The sequence below is a fragment of the Spodoptera frugiperda genome, chromosome 24 (assembly GCF_023101765.2).
Source record: "Spodoptera frugiperda isolate SF20-4 chromosome 24, AGI-APGP_CSIRO_Sfru_2.0, whole genome shotgun sequence".
Lineage (NCBI taxonomy): Eukaryota > Metazoa > Arthropoda > Insecta > Lepidoptera > Noctuidae > Spodoptera > Spodoptera frugiperda.
This window is the reverse complement of record NC_064235.1, coordinates 4,840,540-4,858,670: the sequence shown is the minus strand read 5'-3', so window position 1 is coordinate 4,858,670 and position 18,131 is coordinate 4,840,540. Positions and strand designations below refer to the sequence as shown.

General features: G+C 37.8%; 1 long non-coding RNA gene across 1 annotated transcript in view; it reads left to right on the top strand.

Moving 5' to 3' along the window:
* LOC126912288 (uncharacterized) overlaps positions 1-18,131 on the top strand; it is a 62,824-nt gene that overhangs the window by 17,340 nt on the left and 27,353 nt on the right. The gene's annotated exons all lie outside the window — the stretch shown is intronic.

Below are 18,131 nucleotides of genomic sequence, written 5' to 3'. Positions count from 1 at the left end.
CTGTTCCCTTAGTATAAGTTTGCTTTAAGTTTGACGAAAGCGAAACTCTCGCGCGTTCGGCGCTCTGATTGGCCGGCCAGAATAAATCAACCAATCAGAGTGCCGAACGCGCTCTCGTTTCGATTACTTTGAACGTAAAACAAACTTATACTAAGGGTACTGGCAGTCAGTGTCACAGAGACAAACGACGTCCTTTCTACTTTATCTGTAGATATTATGTTTTAAGATAACAATGAAAATCTTGATCATCCATCTTAGGATTATGTACATGAAGATTTATGTTACTAGACAGTTGTTCTTAGCTTATAGCTTATGTACTTTCACAGCTTCTAACCTTGTGGTGGCACCTACATATGTATATATTTTTTTTTTCAAGTCTGGGGGAACCTTCAGCAGGCACAATCCTTCAAGTAGAGCATACTCCTTTTTAAAAGGCCGGCAACGCACCTGTGACTCCTTTGATGTTGCGGGTGTCCATGGGCGGAGCTGACCGCTTACCTTTACTTATCAGGTGACTCGTCTGCTCGTTTGCCACCTATTCCATAAAAAGGCGACTAGTTTTTTTGGGGAGAAAGACTAGGGAGTGTGTGATTTTTACCTCATTAAAACTGCCCCCGGTTACCTTACCTTTAGCACCGACTAGCAACTAAGGCGAACTCCGTTTCGCCACCAATAATTTTGCATGTTTTCCTTTTGAATTTTTCCTGAAATTTCTTTACTATAAAACCTCTCGGAGCCCGAGACCTTTCCATCAAATGCAAAACCGTGAAATCGAATCGTGTGTTCTGAAGTTATAGCGTCAGGAAGGAAAACTCGACTTATTTTTATATTATAATTATAGATTGTATAGGGTTACTTAATAAATAACGATAAATAATCAAGGCTTCTTTTCACTCACCCCCTATTACATGGGACTTAAATAAAATAACACAAATGGTGAAAAGTGGGTGCATTACGTGTCGTAATGAGCACCTCTGCCTACCCCTTCAGGGATAAAAGGCGTGACGATGCGTTGCTTCTATTCACCGCTTCAGAAAATATCTAATAGGCGATGTAAAGTAAAATATTATCTTTACATCTAACATCGCACTTCTACGTTAGCACACAGATAATAAATAAATTGTTCCACTTGTAGACTGTCACGTTTTCATTATCATTACCGTCTTACTAACGTTATCAATGTCGTAGCGTAAATTCCGACACATTTAATTGTTAATTAACTACCAAAATTATGTTTCTTAACTATCATCCATCATAGCAAAAGGCAGGCAGGCCCAAAAGGAGATGGTGGGACGAACTCGACGTCTATGACAAGGATTGGCCGATCAATCTCAAATCTCTGAAATGCTCTTTGATATGATTTGATATGAAAGAAATAAACTGATTTTTTTAAGTAACTGTGGATACCATAAATAACGCCAATAAGTTCTTTTTTTCAGTTTTGTTCACATACTCGTATAACAGGCAATGGTATATATCCCATACAGCCTTATAAGTCCCATAGACAAATATATCAGCTATACTAACCTCTTTATTAAAAACTAGCGAACCGTCCCAGCGTCGCATCCGTGCAATAGTGATATAATATTATGCATGTATTAAACATATAAAACTTCCTCTTGAATCACTCTATCTATTAAAAAAACCGCATCAAAATCCTTTGCGTAGTTTTAAAGATTTAGGCATATAAAGGGACATAGCGACTTTGTTTTATACTACTTATGTAGTGATGTTGTACTAAAAAGGTTGCAACCTCTACTCAAAAAAATATTGTACCAAATAGGTTGTCGTTTACAAATTACAATGGAGTGGACGTTATCACAAAATTGCTTGCTATGAGTCGGCACTGAGGGCAAAGTCCGTTCAGCATGTCCGCAGTCAGTTACGCAACGCGTTGAGTAACCAGTGGAAACCGGGATTTGGTAGTCTGGGCCCATGTCTCATATTTTTATGCAGAGTAAAGAACGGTTTATTTTTCATTGTAGACTTTATTATGTAATGTAGATATCTTTAAGAGGTAGTATAGTTATAAATTGAAATCATATCTACTATAAAATTCCGTGTATCATAAAAAAAATCTTTAGATAGGTATAATTATCATGTCCTTGAGACGCCTGACTTCAGTGTTCCGGTGTTTTCATGTTTGGATCTACTGTAGATCTTGGCTTACAGGAGTTGCAGCTGTTTTGGGAGGTTGTGGCGGGGGCTTGTACCATACAAAAAAACAAAGTAATATCGATCATATTTTTTATTTTACAGTCTAGACCAGAGTTTCTCAAACTATAGGTTACGCGACCCCATTGATGGGTTGCAAGAGAATTTTTAGTGGGTCTTGTACCTATATAGAAGACGTACTAACCAACCGTTCTGTACTTAATTTTTCACATTAGTAACAGTTTAATTCCCTGAACGTGAGTCCTGAGTTAGGGCGTTAGGGAACTTGATTTAGATATTATTATAACTTTCGTGAGACATACTAAATTAATTATTATGCTATTGGATTTCTCACGTAACTCAGTAGCAGCGCGACAATCGCCGTCGTGTTTCGTGGAATGCTGCTCATGAACATGAGCCTCTAGCATGGCTTGAAACTAGTCGAGTTCCTCGTCAAACAGTTACGCGAGTAAGCCGATAACATAATAATTAATTGATTTAGATAGGTTATACTTTAGATAACTTTGAGTACCACATGTCTAGACTAAGTTAGTGCGGCATAGGATGTAAGCTGCCAAGAACTCTGTCTATATTGCCATCGTGGATTGCTTTTCCAACAGTTATTGTTCAGTTGGAGCCAAAATATTAAGTTGAATGATAACATCAGCCATTTTTCTAGCTAAAAGATTTATGTACATACTTGTTTTTTTATTATTATAAATTCTTATTTTTTTTATTGTTTTTTTTTTACATGTGATAGAGGTCGACGTTTGGCCGCTATCTCGCCTGATGGTAAGTGATGATGCGGCCTACGATGGAGCACGTCTGTCCATAAGCAACCTATTAGACTAACCATTAACTATTAACCTATTTAAAGACTCAAGAGAGTAAGTAAGTAAGACTCGGATCAGATTCCTGGATCAGGCAAAGTGCTATAGGGTTTTTTCGGTTCAAAAATTCTTAGTAATGACATACCTACATACCTTTTGAGTGACAATATGACTTCTCCCGTCTTGTGCGAGGCGAGAGGGAGTGTGACTCTTACTGACTAATTACCACCTCGTTCCTACTCCTGCTTTTCGAGCCGGAGCCCCAGTAAACCCGCTAGGTAGTCCGCAGCTCCGATACCTACATACCTAAGCTCTGATAGAGTGCCAGGTACTTACCTATAGGTAACTTGATTTTGACTTTAATGCTGTTATGATAATGAAAAGGGGTTTTTAATTATTTAACATTAAAGTAAACTCCTTTAGGGAAAATACAGACTTAAAATTATGCTCATTAATTATTATTTTTCCTTATTGATTCAGATTTATTTTACACTTATGCATCACATGCGTTGTAGTGACAGGAAAACGGACCTCCATTTGCAAGTCGCTGACCTCAAAAGCTCTTTTGTTATTAACCTATTAAGTCAAGTTCTGAGAAATCCTCATGGAGTTTCTGTTAAGGTTATGTGATATATAAACGCTACTATTTACTTTATTACATTTCTGTACTTGATATACACGCAAAACGTCACCTTATAGTTTTTATACGCATTTTTGTATCGTTGCCCCACACTAGGATTTTCTCCTGTGTCGTGGGAGCGTTTACAAACATACAAGTTCACATACACAGACCCAGACAATTTATGGATCACACAAAGTGTTGCTCGGTGCGGGAATCGAACCCGCTACCCGTTGCACGGCAGCCAGTTGCCCAGCCACCGCACCAATCGTGCAGTCAAGCAGGCATTCGTAGCGTAACCGTTACTTAATATTCAGGGAAATAATGTGATAAAGAAAACATTTTTCAAAGTATTCTTATCATAAGGAAGTAAATCTTAAAACTGTGAATGGTCACCTTTTCGATCATCGGCTGTACGGACGTTGCACGTGCCTAGATAAAAAGCACGAGGAAGTCTATGCTTTAGATGCGATTGGCGCCAACTCGTCTTTTAAATTTAGAACATCATTAGTTCTTAATTGGAACTATGGTAGACGCGCCTTGGACTAAATAGTGCAGGGTTTACTAACAATAAAATTGTTAGTATAACATGGATTTCCGCAAAGTAACGCCTGATTTTATTCAATACTTATAGTACAGGGTTGCTCAAAGGGGGGTACGCGAATGACAACGAATGGGTTCGCCATTCGATGGCATTCGCGACAAGATTTACGTAATGGTTGGCTTATACAGGGTGTCCCTAAAATCGACGTCCAATAGGCACCAGATGATCGGCAAGGCTCCAACTGTTGTTAGAAAAATATAAAAAAATTCGAAGGCCTACAGTTTTTTAATTATAGTGACTTATGTGTTAATGTCCAACCATGGAAGGTGGGTAGGGAGGCCTTTGCCCTGCAGTGGCCTCCTTACCTAGGCCACTGCAGGGCAAAGGCCTCCCTACCCTCCTTCCACTCCTCTCTGTACAGAGCTTTCTGTATATTACTTTAAATAAATAAATAAATGTGTTAAGGAATCATTAAATATAATACATCTTTGATTGCGACAGTCAGTAAGTAAGTAAGTAAATAAATAGGTAATATACAATTTTCACCCCTAACGCCTCTGATCATCTGTTTTCAAGGCGAATTTTTCTCTGTAGCCTAGTACAATGTGACGTAATGTGAGGAATCGATAAAATTGCGTCACACTGCTCACGTAACCTCTAGTGACGTAACAGGAGTGGACACGGAGTATTGAGATAAGGAGTGCGACCTACAACTGATTTGCGAGTGTTTAACTAAAATTAAGTAACTACAATTTGTAACTATGTCAGAGTTAGGAAGTGAGAAACGCATTTGTATTATTCAATTTAATCAAGTTTTTACCACGTTTAGGTTCTTATCTACAAGTATATAGTATCTATACAGTTTATACACGGCACAATTGCGGTGGGTGCCGCGCAACGTGTAGCGGGTTCAATTCCCGCACGAAGCAACTCCTTGTTTGGTAAAAAAATGTTGTTTCGGGTCTGGGTGTGCTGTATATGTGAAATTGTATGTTTGTTAACGCACCCACGACACAGAATCCTAGCGTGGGGCAACGTTAAAAGTAAAAAAAAGAAGGTTTAAAAAGTAAATGATACTTAGTAAGAACTAACAATACAGAAATCTTGCTTCTAATATGTTAAATAACAGTAGCGCCACACTGAATGCGGTTCTATTGCGAACTATTTCAATTCATTTCTCAAATTATGATAGTACTCCTTTCCCTCTATACTCCGTGTGCGAGAGACTGGGAATGTCAGAGGTCAACGTACTTATGTAACGAAATGTTAACCCAATTTTGTAGTACCTAAGGGTAGATTTTTATAGTAAAATCCAGCTACAAATAACTAGTGTAATCTGACCGTCGAATGTGCGAAAAGATTATACAAAGCGAGATCATGATAAACTGGATATTTTAGTCTTTAATATATGCTTAGCATACAATTATCCGGAACTGCGGATTACCTAGCGGCTTACCGGGGCTCCGGCTCGAAGGGCAGGAGTAGAAACGGGGTGGTTCTTAGTCAGTAAGAGTCTGACTGCGAGAGAAGTCATTGGATGTTTTTTCCCCCTGAAAAAAAAATGCTATGCATAACCAGTATACACTAACCGTCGAATGTGCGAAAAGTTCATAAAAAGCGAGTCCATAATAAACTGGATCTGTTGTCTTTAATAGATGTTTTAACGGGGGAAAATCATCCAATCGCCTTAGGCGAGGCGAAAGGGAAAGTCAGACTCTTACTGACTACAAACCACTCCGTTTCTTAATTCTATAATATCACTCTTCATCAGCTCTTTTGGTCCCAATCTGTAGTGGTCTGATGGCTCTTTGAGGCCCGGACGGAACGCGATGCGCCGCACGCACGGGTCTACTTGTCTGTTTAATAAGTGCTTAGCATATATTGTAAACAGTTATAAATAAATTGAGTTGACATTTCCTACAAGGTAACAGCTGAAGTACGCACTAGTGCCGCAGTACCTATAATTATCACATTATACCGTGGTGATAAGTAAAGAAATTGTAATAAGTAGGTAATATATGTGTATTATGCAATCAAATGTATCTATGTATTGCTCCGGTAATGTATTTCTACCTAATAAAGACACCTCTCGCCTCCTGCATTGGTTCAGACCATGGTGCGGAGCGAGGAGGACCGGGATGCCATCTCCTCCTTCTGCGAAGCAGTCATGCTAGCTAAGGAGGAGGCGGGGCGCGTGAGGGAACAAACCTTCTTACGCTCCAGCCAGCTCGGGGATCGCGAGACGATCTTCCGTATGGGCCTGTGGACAGATGAGTAAAAGTATTTCGCTACCCGATCAGAACCATAAGCACCAGAACAACCAACCTCAAAGAGCCATCAGTCCACCACAGATGGGGCTCAGTAGGGCTGGTGTCCGATACGGAGCCGCGGAAGACATGCCGGGTTGTCGGGATTCCAACTTGAAGGGCAGGAGTAGGAACGGGATAGTTTTTAGTCAGTAAGACTATGACACTCCCTCTAGCTTCACCCAAGGCGGGAGAAGTCATTGGATGATAAATTTCTCCGTCACCACCCAGCTAACCGCTTATCGTTTTAATCTATGATTGAAGAAATAAAACAATTCATTCAATGCAATTATTCATTAATTGCTCGTCAATGTGTATGTAGGTCATGGTAGACAATTATAATAAAATAGTTCTGAATAGGGCATTATTTTAGACTATACCTTCTGTCAGCATTGTAATTCTTAGAAAAGTTCTCTTAAATATCTAACGTTTTTACCATTTTCTTACATATTTGTATACTGTAAGATTCAGGATACGCTCTTGACTTTGTTTGCTTCGGCATTTCTTCTCAAAATAATCTGATGGAAAATACCGGCCTCATCTTTTTATGTGTAATAATTATGACGAGGTACTCTTTTGTAGCCTATTTACAAAAATATTGTTTCATTGTTTTTCCTGGTTAAATTATGTCTTTTATATATACGGTGTAACAAAAAGGGGGTATACATATCAAGTGCACGGTTTCTAGATAACATAACAAACGATACGGGAAGGGTTTTTTAAACTCATGTTTTCATGGAACGAAGTTATGAATTTTTTCAATACATATAATTCCAGAAACCGAACATCAAAATTAGTTAGATACAGGTACTAGGCGATCAGATTGACAGAAGAAATGTTTCGTAATATTAGCGAGTGACCCCTGTAGAGTTGTGACACGTTTGTATGATTTAAAATCAATAACAATGCGAGACCAAGTATTTGGTACCAATTTTTTTAAACGTATTTTAAGCTGAAACTTTGTGTACAGATTCTATTCAACCTGTATTCTTCAGTGCTTCTTGACGTATATGGGTATTTTGTTACACGTTGGTCTACATAGCCATAATTTCAAATTCAAATTCGAAGTTATTTATTTGCTCAAATGTGGTACATGATATAGGTGTTACATAACAATATAATCAGATCAGCACATTCACCATTACCTAATATTTGCATGCAAATGGGTTAGGTAGGTACAAGAATGCTTAAATTTAGACATCATTAACAATACAGTTTATGCTTTTGGTACATAAGATACACTTAGTACTATTATTTATTTCTAATTATATAGCCAAAAGATTTACATTTATTTTCTTGCGCTGAGTACTAATTTTCTTTAATGAACCATTTCTTTAATACAACACAAAATATCTTATAAGGAAGTTCTGTTATAGATTTAGATAAGGTGTTATAAATTACAGAATATAATACAGTAACTACATTGCAGCACTTGGCACCGTACAACGTGGGTTGTTTGTTACGTAACTCGCCGATCGATCTGCGCCGTGGCCCATGAGCGGTGCCCATCTTCAGGCTTCAGTTCAGCCCTAGTATTTATATAGACATCGATGTTTGACCTCAAAACACTCGTATAGCAATTGATTTGTAACCAATTTCTCTAAGTAGGATGATCTCAATTGTAGATATGTTGTATATGATTTTTTGTGTATCACTACATAGTATAAAACAAAGTCGCTTTCTCTAACCCTATGTCCCTTTGTATGCTTTAATCTTTAAAACTACGCAACGGATTTTGATGCGGGTTTTCTAACAGATTGAGTTATTAAAAGAAAGTTTTATATGAATAATAATATAGGCTCACCCTCTATTACATGGGACTTACAACACAAATGGTGAAAAGTGCGTGTACATTGTATAGCGGCATTACGTGCCGTAATGTGCACCTCTGCCTACCCCTTCAGGGATAAACCTCGGGAACCTTACCTACATATTACCACACTGGGGCTGCGGGAAAGCCCAATAAGTTACCGGGGCTCCGGTTCGAAGCTGGAGTAGGAACGGGGTGGTGTTTAGTCAGTAAAAGTCCGACACTCCCACTCGCTTTATCTAGTCCTTTTTTATGGATGGATTATAAGCCGGCAAACGAGCATACGAATCACGTGATGGTAAGCAATCGCCGCCGCTCATGGACACCCGAAACACTAAAGACGTTACAAGTGCGTTGACGGCCTTTAGTGGTTAGGAATTTAAGGGTTGTTGGGGAGTCAGGGATTGAGAAGGGGCCTCCGCTAACCCACTTATACAACGAAACACAACGCAAGCGTTGTTTCACGTCGGGTTTCTGTGAGGCCGTGGTGTCACTCCGGTTGAGCCGGCCCATTCGTGCCGAAGCATGGCTCTCCCACGCACGCTTGTTAGCAGTTAGTCTGTAACTAAGTAAATACCTAAAAGATCAAAACTCAAACTCAATTTTTTTATTGCATTCATGTGTACATTAAGATGATACATAATTAGGGGCATTTGTCTCAACATGAAACCCAGTTAGGTTACGGCAACATACATTTTGACACATTTAGTACATATCTAGTCAGTTAGTACTTATTACATCTTAACAATAACGTGATATTATATTATAAGGTCTACTACTTTCAAGTCACAACGGGATATAGGTCTTAAGAAACTACATGTAAGTATCTAAGGAAAGATTGGGAAGGGGGTAATTGAGCCTTCGGTCGGGAGAAGTCATTTAACGATCATATATATACTTCTCAAAAATAGCCGGAAATTTTAAAGTATAAAGTACGTTATGACACATATGTACCTCATATTGCCCATTACGGTGTAAAATGACGCTTGAACGATATATCTGACGTAGATACATAACCAAATATGTACTAAGTATCTGTGTATATGGGTCATTGTCAAAACAGGGTTCAGATAAAAAAATAAAACAAAATCAATAATTTTTAAAGAATTCTTCCCTTATTTAATGAAAGTGATCAATTGTAACAATAATAAATTATTGTCTGAGATCAAACTTAACAATTAGAATAGTTATTTAAAAAAAACGTTTTTATAGGTCCACCGAAAAGACACCGATGTCTACCGAATGTACTAAAAGTGTAATTTAGCAACAATCTACACATGAAAATATAATCTTTTTTCTAAAGTATTAATCAAATTGTCTCACAAGAAACGATAAAAAAAAGCCAACGCAGTATCATTGAAAAGTAAATTAAAATAAAATAAATCCCTTTGTCCACCAAAAATACTATGTCTTCTTGGTGGACATAATATCTTCATCCTCGGATGACGACCAAAAGTGTTGATGATGCCTCTTGTGTAGTTTCAGTGGAGTTCCGGGTCTTGAAGTAGGTGGTGAACATGAACTGTCAGAGTAAACATCAGAAAACTTAAGGCGTTTTCAACTTTTAAGGTCTTGCAGGATCTTGGAGCATGTTGGTTTTTAAATCATTGGTTTGCATCTCAGTAACTGTTGGGCTCAACTTTTTCCTGTCTATCGAGTTGAGCAACTGTTGGACTATTGGAGTCCAGTTAGGACTCATTAATGGGCTTGGTAGACTTGGTAAGGGGCTGGGAACAGAAGACTGAACTGGGGTGGGAGCAGGTATTTCAGCGTGCAAAGTGGGTAGTGGTAAGTCAAGACTTATACAACCTAAGTCATAGTGATGACATTTGCACTCGGATGGCAAATTATGCAGCTTAGTCTTCGGAAGTGGAGGGTTCTTGGTTCGAGTTTGTCCCATGTAACTTGATGCACCTGCATAGTACCACGAAAGGGGCGTATCTGATAAATCATTTATTGTCTTAATTTCTCCTTTTGATTTTTTCCTATGATAGTACTCTCTATCCTTCTTCCGCTTTTCTTCTAATGCTACTGGATCTTTTTTTAATTTTTCTCTTGCTCTCCTCATACTTAACTTCTTCTGTTCGCGTCTTCTTTTCTTCTTCTCATCTTCAGTCAATTTATTTCTAGTTCTAGCCATTGTGTGTGGGTAAAGAAAAGAGGGAGCCTAAACAAAACACAAATCACAAACAAAACTATTTATTATTAAAGTAGAATACAAATGTTTCACGTATAAGTCAACTTCAAGCCGACATGTTAAGTCATTGTCTAGAGATAATCTGACTTCACCCTGAAGATGATTTTTGAATGCGATGGAAATATATCGGTCAAATAGCTGACTTTATTCGTGTATTATTTGATTTTATTCTGCTTTAATAATTAATAAATAAACAGCAAACATGGCACATTCAACGTAAAACGCCAAAAACAGTATACGTAATAATAATATTATTCGCAAAAACCGCCTCCCAAATGCAATATTTCTATTATGCAGTTAAATATCTTTTTCACGTTAACAACCACATGCAAAACCAGAGTGCACAAAACAAAAATAAAATATTTCATCCACTTGATGGACATTCATCTTTTTGGTGGACACAAATTCCACCGAAAAGATGTCCATCAAATGGATTTTTTTGAGAAATTATTTAATTCCAAGCATTATTTTGAGGTTAGGTTGAAATCACAAGTCTTTTTAGATAAATACTTTAAAAATCTAACACATAACGTAAAGTTATGAATTATTAAGGTTCTATTTACCAAAATACACAAGGAACCGAAAAGATACGTCAACTTTGACACCACTAGATATTTTTAAACAAGGAGCAATAATTTCGTTCGTATGCGAGCTGCGTCAAAATGGCGCTGCGCGTGATCAGCTGAGTATCGGACGCGTTCTTGAATAACGTTCCGTTCACAGAATTTTATTATTTTCATAATAATTTTTATAAATGAAGTAAGTCCACCAAAAAGATGTAAATTTTAGTAACAATATTGCAACGTACAAAAAGTGTTTTTATTTTTAATGGTTATTTTAAGTTCTCAGTTATTAAAGTAATTAGAATATCTATTTTGAGAAAACATATTCAAAAGTTCACTTTAGATAACAGTTTTCATTATATGATCGAATTTGCATGAATAGGGAGAGCGGTAACAGTCCACCGAAGCGGACTTTTCTTTTGAAATTGTTTAGTAACTACTTTATTTTAGTTTTATTTAAAATAACGAATATACATTTTGAATTATTTAATGGTTATCTTTACTATAAAAAAATAAACATGGTATTTTATTTACATTTAAGTCTTTTTTTCTGCTTGTAACAAAATTTTAGGCGGTTATGACAATGACCCATATAGGTATATAGCAGTTTGTCATTCAGTCGCGTCGACAGTCGAGTTGCTAAGGCTATGCGACCTTCATTGCGCATCTCTTGTTACTGGAGTATCTTGGGTACCGTTCATTAGAAGTTTTAAAAGATTATTTAACGAGTATTATTTTCTTAGACTAATTAGATTCTTAGATAAATTAGGTACTGCCGTACTCAGCGTCATCTAAAGATTACTTAAACTATTCCTAAGTAACGATTTTACTCCAAAAACATACAGGTCTGCCTCGTTGATCGAATGCCCGCAAGTGCGACTGCCGGGCAAAGGATCTCGGGTTCGATTCCCGAGTCGGGCGATGTTTTACTAGGCTTTTTTTGGTTTTTCGAAAATTTCTCAGTGGTAGCATGGAGTCTGAAAATGTGGCCGGTATATGGCAATAGCCTCACCCCCTATTACATGGGACTTACAACAAATATTGTGAAAAGTGGGTGTACATTGTACAGTGGCATTACATGTCATAATGTGCACCTCTACCAACCTCTTCGGGGATTAAAGGCGTGACATAATATCACATATTATGTGATTAAAAACCCCTACATACAGTTACCAATTATCAGGTATCTACAGCATTTACAAAATCTGTTCCGTGCGGAAGCTAACCAAACGCAACGAAATACTGCGGCCAATACATTGAATGTCCCCAACTAATTTAGTACTACGGAACGCCAACCATGTGTCCTCCGTCCGATCTTGGCCGTTTTACCTGGCATTGCATAACGATCAGCTGGTGTCGGTTGGCTATTGGCTATTGGTGTCCAGTTCAGCCAATGTTGGCCATACTTCTGCGGCTATTAACTGATTATTGTGTTGGTACTGTCTTCTTACTGATATTATACTAAAATGCGAAAGTTTGTGTGTATGTTTGTTAGTTAATTACGTTAAAAGGGCTGAAGGGATCGAGATGAAATTTTGATTATGATCTGGAATATCACATAGGCTAGATAATAACAAGTAGGTGTTATAATCTTTATAAATACATATGTAGGTCTGTACTTGTTTGATGATGACGAACTATATGTTATATTGATTTTCGTAGTATTGTTCTCAAGTGACATTGTATGTTTTATTGAGAATAAAGTTTCTTTAAACCTAAACCTATTAGCGTATTTATTTCACCATATCCTTAAATTCTTACCTAATGTACAAAAGACCGACAACGCGCTTGTAACGCCTTTGGTGTTTCGGGTGTCCAATTAAGGGCGGTGGTGATTGCTTGTCATCACGTGATTCGTCTGCTCGTTTACCGGCTTATACCATAAATTAGTGAGAAAGAAAGAAAGAAAAAGAAAGACGGAGTATTGGAGGTATCTCCTAATGTCTTCAAGATCGGTCTGTTGGAAGTGACCTAAATATAGCAGCTCCCTGTGTCCTTTTATCTAATATGTATTAATCTTAAATTAGTTACGCTCCAAATAAATATGAAATCTCACTACAGCAACGTATTTAACAGATAAGCCGGTGGCTGACCCAGTATGTTGTAGGTTAATCCGGAGCTACGGACTACCTAGCGGGTTTACCGGGGCTCCGGCTCGAAAAGTAGGAGTAGGAACGGGGTGGTTTTTAGTCAGTAAGACACGAATGTGAGACTCCTTCCCGCCTCGCCCATGGCGAGAGAAGTCACTGGATGACTTTCTCCCCTTAAAAAAATGTATGCTGTAATTTGTCATGGCTAGTCCAGCTAGCTAGAAAAATTGGTAGTCCTGGTTGGTTACTATATATCGACAGTTGATCATAATCAACCGAGTCCAGCTAGCTAGAAAAAATGATGGTCCTGGTTACTATATCTAGTATGCTGATCGTGGTCAATTAACCAAAATAGTCGGTCAATTTTAAAGTATTTATGGACGTCAGATGGCAGTCGCTAGCCAAATCTGGCTGACATTCATTGTTAAACCCAACCTACTTGGGGGAAAGCCAGGAGAAAGGCAGGCGACATTGTTTTACGGTAGTCTATTATACGGGTTTAAATAAAATACTTGGTTTTAATGCGTGGAAATCATTACATAGTATAAAACAAAGTCACTGTTTTTGTCTGTTTCTCTGTATACTTAAATCTTTAAATTTAGTAACGGATTTTAATGCGGTTTTTGTAATAGGTAGAGTGATTCAAGAGGAAGGTTTATATGTATAATACCTGCATAATATGTCACCATTGCACCCATGTGAAGCTGAGGCAGGTCGCTGGTGTATTTATATACAGTAAAATGCATTTGTCACTACCCACCACCTCAAACTACTCTTCCTGCGTATCTTAACACCACGTCAGAAATCAGACAACAGCGCTCTCAGACAAACTCTTTCAATACCACAAAAGGAGACAATAAACTACAGTGCTGCCACCTACCCATCGCCAAATTACAATTACTTACATAACAAAACTCCTTTTATTTCAAATTTCGAATTTGACCCGTCACGTGACCTTGAGCTACTTGTGAACTGTTTCTTCGCGTAGAATACTTGGCTTCGATCCAAACCGTCGCACGCGCAGCCAGTATTAGTGCGGGAGTATTCGACTTGCCCTTTCTTACGTAATTGCGACGCGTGATTTGTTCTTGACACTTCGAATAGATTCAAGTGCGCTTGCCAGGTCTGTGCTGAAGGTCCTTGGGAGAATTTGTGATCGGATGGTTACTTTGTAAGCTTTGTAACCAGCCCGAATTGGTAAGAATAGGTATGATGACGGGGTATGAAAATTAAACATCTATTTAATCCGTCAGTTAGGTAATGAAAAAATGTTAGACACGTATTTTTTTTTATTTTGTCTCATATAAGGTAACAATACTTGGATAAAACGAAGCCAAAAGGGGTGGGAGCCACGTGGGAGCAAATACGTCTCCACTTAAAAAACGTACCTTCTCGATCCGAGGTATTTTGTACTAATAATTGAAATTATTAGATTTAAAACTATAAAACATTTTTTTTTTTTTTACATTTAATGGGTCGACGTTTGACCGCTATCTCACCTGATGCAAAAAAACATATGCCAATTCTTTTAACACACGAAGACGGTGTAACCTGTGGTGTAACGTACTTTTCAGTAAAAAGTCATTGAAATTGACCTTTAACGAACCTACGTACTTACACCAAATCAGCGAAAATACCACAAACCAGATTTAGGCAGTTATAACTAGAAAGTTTTGCTTTATACCGTTTATGCAATTCATTTTTATCTTCGCACTTACTTTATTTGGTACATAGATCGAGATAATAGTCACGTGAATGTCTTTAATATCAAGTAGGATATCTAAACACGTGTTGTGAAGAATTATTCGAATAATTCTGTCAACTTACTTTACAATGAATTAACACTCACGTGTGATATCGCTGACATATGGTTTTCCACCGATTCAAGGGCATAGAGCTGGTACTTGACTGAGCCACTTCATAGGTAAGTGACTACCGTAAGATTGGGTGTCTTTAACCCCATAGGGTAACTTTAACCTGTACTTTTAAACCAATGAAAAACAAATATATCGACGGTTGAAAGGCCTAATTGATCAAATGATGTCGCGACAGACCCAGAAGGAGAAGGCGGGAAGAACTCGATGCCTATGAAAAGCATTAGCCACAGAAAGCTCTACAAAGAGACGAGTGGAAGGAGGGTAGGGAGGCCTTTGTCCTACAGTGGGCGACCATGGCTGAAAATAAATAAATGATGTGTGAAAAAAATGACGATTAGTTAAGATAGAAGCCTTTTAACCGTCGATATGTACCTACGCTTTGTTCTGGATTTTTATTGGTTTTAGAATTTGGATCAAATGTACCTACCCCAGAAAGCGATCCCGAACTTCCCGTAATAAGATTAAATCTCCAAATAATATTACTCTACTCGACTCGACTCTATGACACACTTTTTTTTTTCAAAGTGGTGACTTCTCCCGCCTTAGGTAAGGCAAGAGGGAGTCTCATTCTTACTGACTAAAAACGACCTCGTTCCTTCTCCTGATTTTTTAGCCGGAGCCCTGAGTCAAATTTAATTACATACCCCAGCGGGCTTTACAGTATCTCGAAGTTAACGTACGTAGGATGAAATCTACAAATTCTATGACACACTGAGTTCAAAGAACTTTGACATTTCCAAAGCTTGTGAATAGGTAGGTCTCGAGCCGCCCGCTACACTAGGTTAATTGGTAAATCTATTTGTCCGTCTGTCTGTCTGGTGCAAATAATCTGTCTCTTATATAATTAACAAGCACTAAAATTAAGCGAGTGATGACTGTGATACTAAAGCCACATGGAAGTGAAATAGTAGATAGTAAACTTTAATTATCTTAACCCGCCTATGGTCACCTAGATTACGTTTATGAGACCGGGTTGTTTAAAAACTAAGAATATTTTTTACACTATTTATCTGCTATGCTATATTATGAATTAATTCATTGATTTTGTGCCGAAATTGTTAGTTTCCTAAGAAAATGAGGATCTTCAAACCAGGCGAGGTGATCATGTCTGGTGGGTTTTCTGCCTATTTATTTACCCCATTTTTGTGGGGGGGAAATCCAATAACTTTGGTGAGGCGAGAGATATAAGTACAGGATAGTACTTACTAAAAACTATCCTGTCTCTACTCTAGCTTTTCGAGCCGGAGCTCCGGTAACCTGTTACGTTGTCCGCAGATCCGGATCGGTCATTTACTACCATATTGCTCGCTTTACATCACAATATTCCAGAGCTACCAAGCAGGTTTACCAGGACTCCGGCTCGTAAAGCAGGAGTAGGAACGTGGCGCTTTTCCTACTTTCTCTCGCCTCACCCAAGGCGAGAGAAGCCATTCGATGACTTTCACTCCTTAAAAAAACAAACACCCCTTCAAACATTCGCCGTAAAGTCTTAATGATAATACTATCAGTCACGGTTTCCGAAGAACCTTCAAATGATATTAAAATGTCTAGCAAGGACACACCTCAATATCGTACATGAAAATTAAATAAAATACTGCTTACGTAAAGTTACGTCGTTACGTTAGCACGCTAATAATAAAACGCACGTGATTTTTAAATAAATGAATTTCGTGTGTACTTACTTGTAGTCCGCCATTTTGTGACGTCAAAAGTGGCGCCAAATTGCAATTGACATTAGCATTACAGACTATAGAAGGGTTTTAAAAGTAAACTTAATTTGGTTTTTTTTTATTTTGTTGTGATCTTTCAGCCTTAAAGTCAAAGTTATTTATTTTAAATAGACCGGGAAAACACTTTTGAACGTTAAAGCAAAAATTACAATATTAAAATGAAATATCTGATTGTCGGTCAGTCCTCTAGTTAAGTTATTTAATAATAATGAGTACCATTACCATTAATTATACACTGCAAATGTCTAAATAACTAGCTACAGGTATGTAGAATAGAAAATAAGAATCTTTAAAAAATAAAATAGTTAAAAGTTAAATAACACACTACACCGGCTGAACATGAACAGCATTGACGCACAAAAAACAAAAAAAAATAGTCAACCAACATTACGTATGCAGGTGACAAAAATCGGAACTAAAAATCCCATACAAAAATTCAATACAAACATTTTATCACAAAGAAACTAGCGCCACTTTCAACTGAAATGTCAAGTTTGTACTAAATTGGCGCTATTTTCTCTCAAGAGCTGTCAGTAATTCTGCATTTCGCTTTAAAGTAAGTTCCTAATTCCTATATTTATAGCTGAAGACTCCGGCCAATGTATATTTGGCCGTACTGTGGATTAAATTAGATCGGTATGTCAGTATGTAGTACGGAGATTCCATAGGTAATGGCCGCATGGAAAGGTCAAGGACTCATTGTAAATAATTTCACGGAATTTTTAAACAATACTTCCGACGTGAATTATCTAATGGTTGCGTTGTGTAAGTGAGGTTACGGGAGGCCCAATTACCTCTCTTCCTAATCCGCGATTCTCCAATCTTTAAATTCCTAACGAATGGAGTTTCTTGCTCGTTCTTCTCCTTTCAAAGCTACACTTTGGAACGAGCACCTAGCTTCACTGACGTCTGTCAGTGAAGCTAGGTGCTATGACTATTATTTATTTCTTTCGTTGTTGACGTTTCAAAAGTACCTAAGTATATGGATTCCAATTGGAATAAATTATTTGACTTGGACTTTGACTATTTAAGGATTAGTCCTTAAAACGTCTCAGGTGTTCCAAGTGTCCATGGGCGGCTTATCATCAGGTGATCCATCTGCTCGTTTACCGGCTTATACCATCAAAACAAGTGCTTAGAAAGTGTGATTTTACCATTTGTGTTATAAGTCCCGTGTAATAGGTGGTGAGCCTATTGCCATATACTGGACACAATTCCAGTATCCGTGCTACTACTGAGAAATTTTCAGTAATATTGTACCCAACCCGGGAATCGAACCCGAGACCCTTTGTCCGGCAGTCGGACTTGCGACCACTCGACCAACGAGGCAGTCCGAGCGTTACGAGAATTAATCAAAATTAATGCAGCAATTAAGTTTTAAGGTTAAGTAAGTATAAAAAATAAAAAAAAC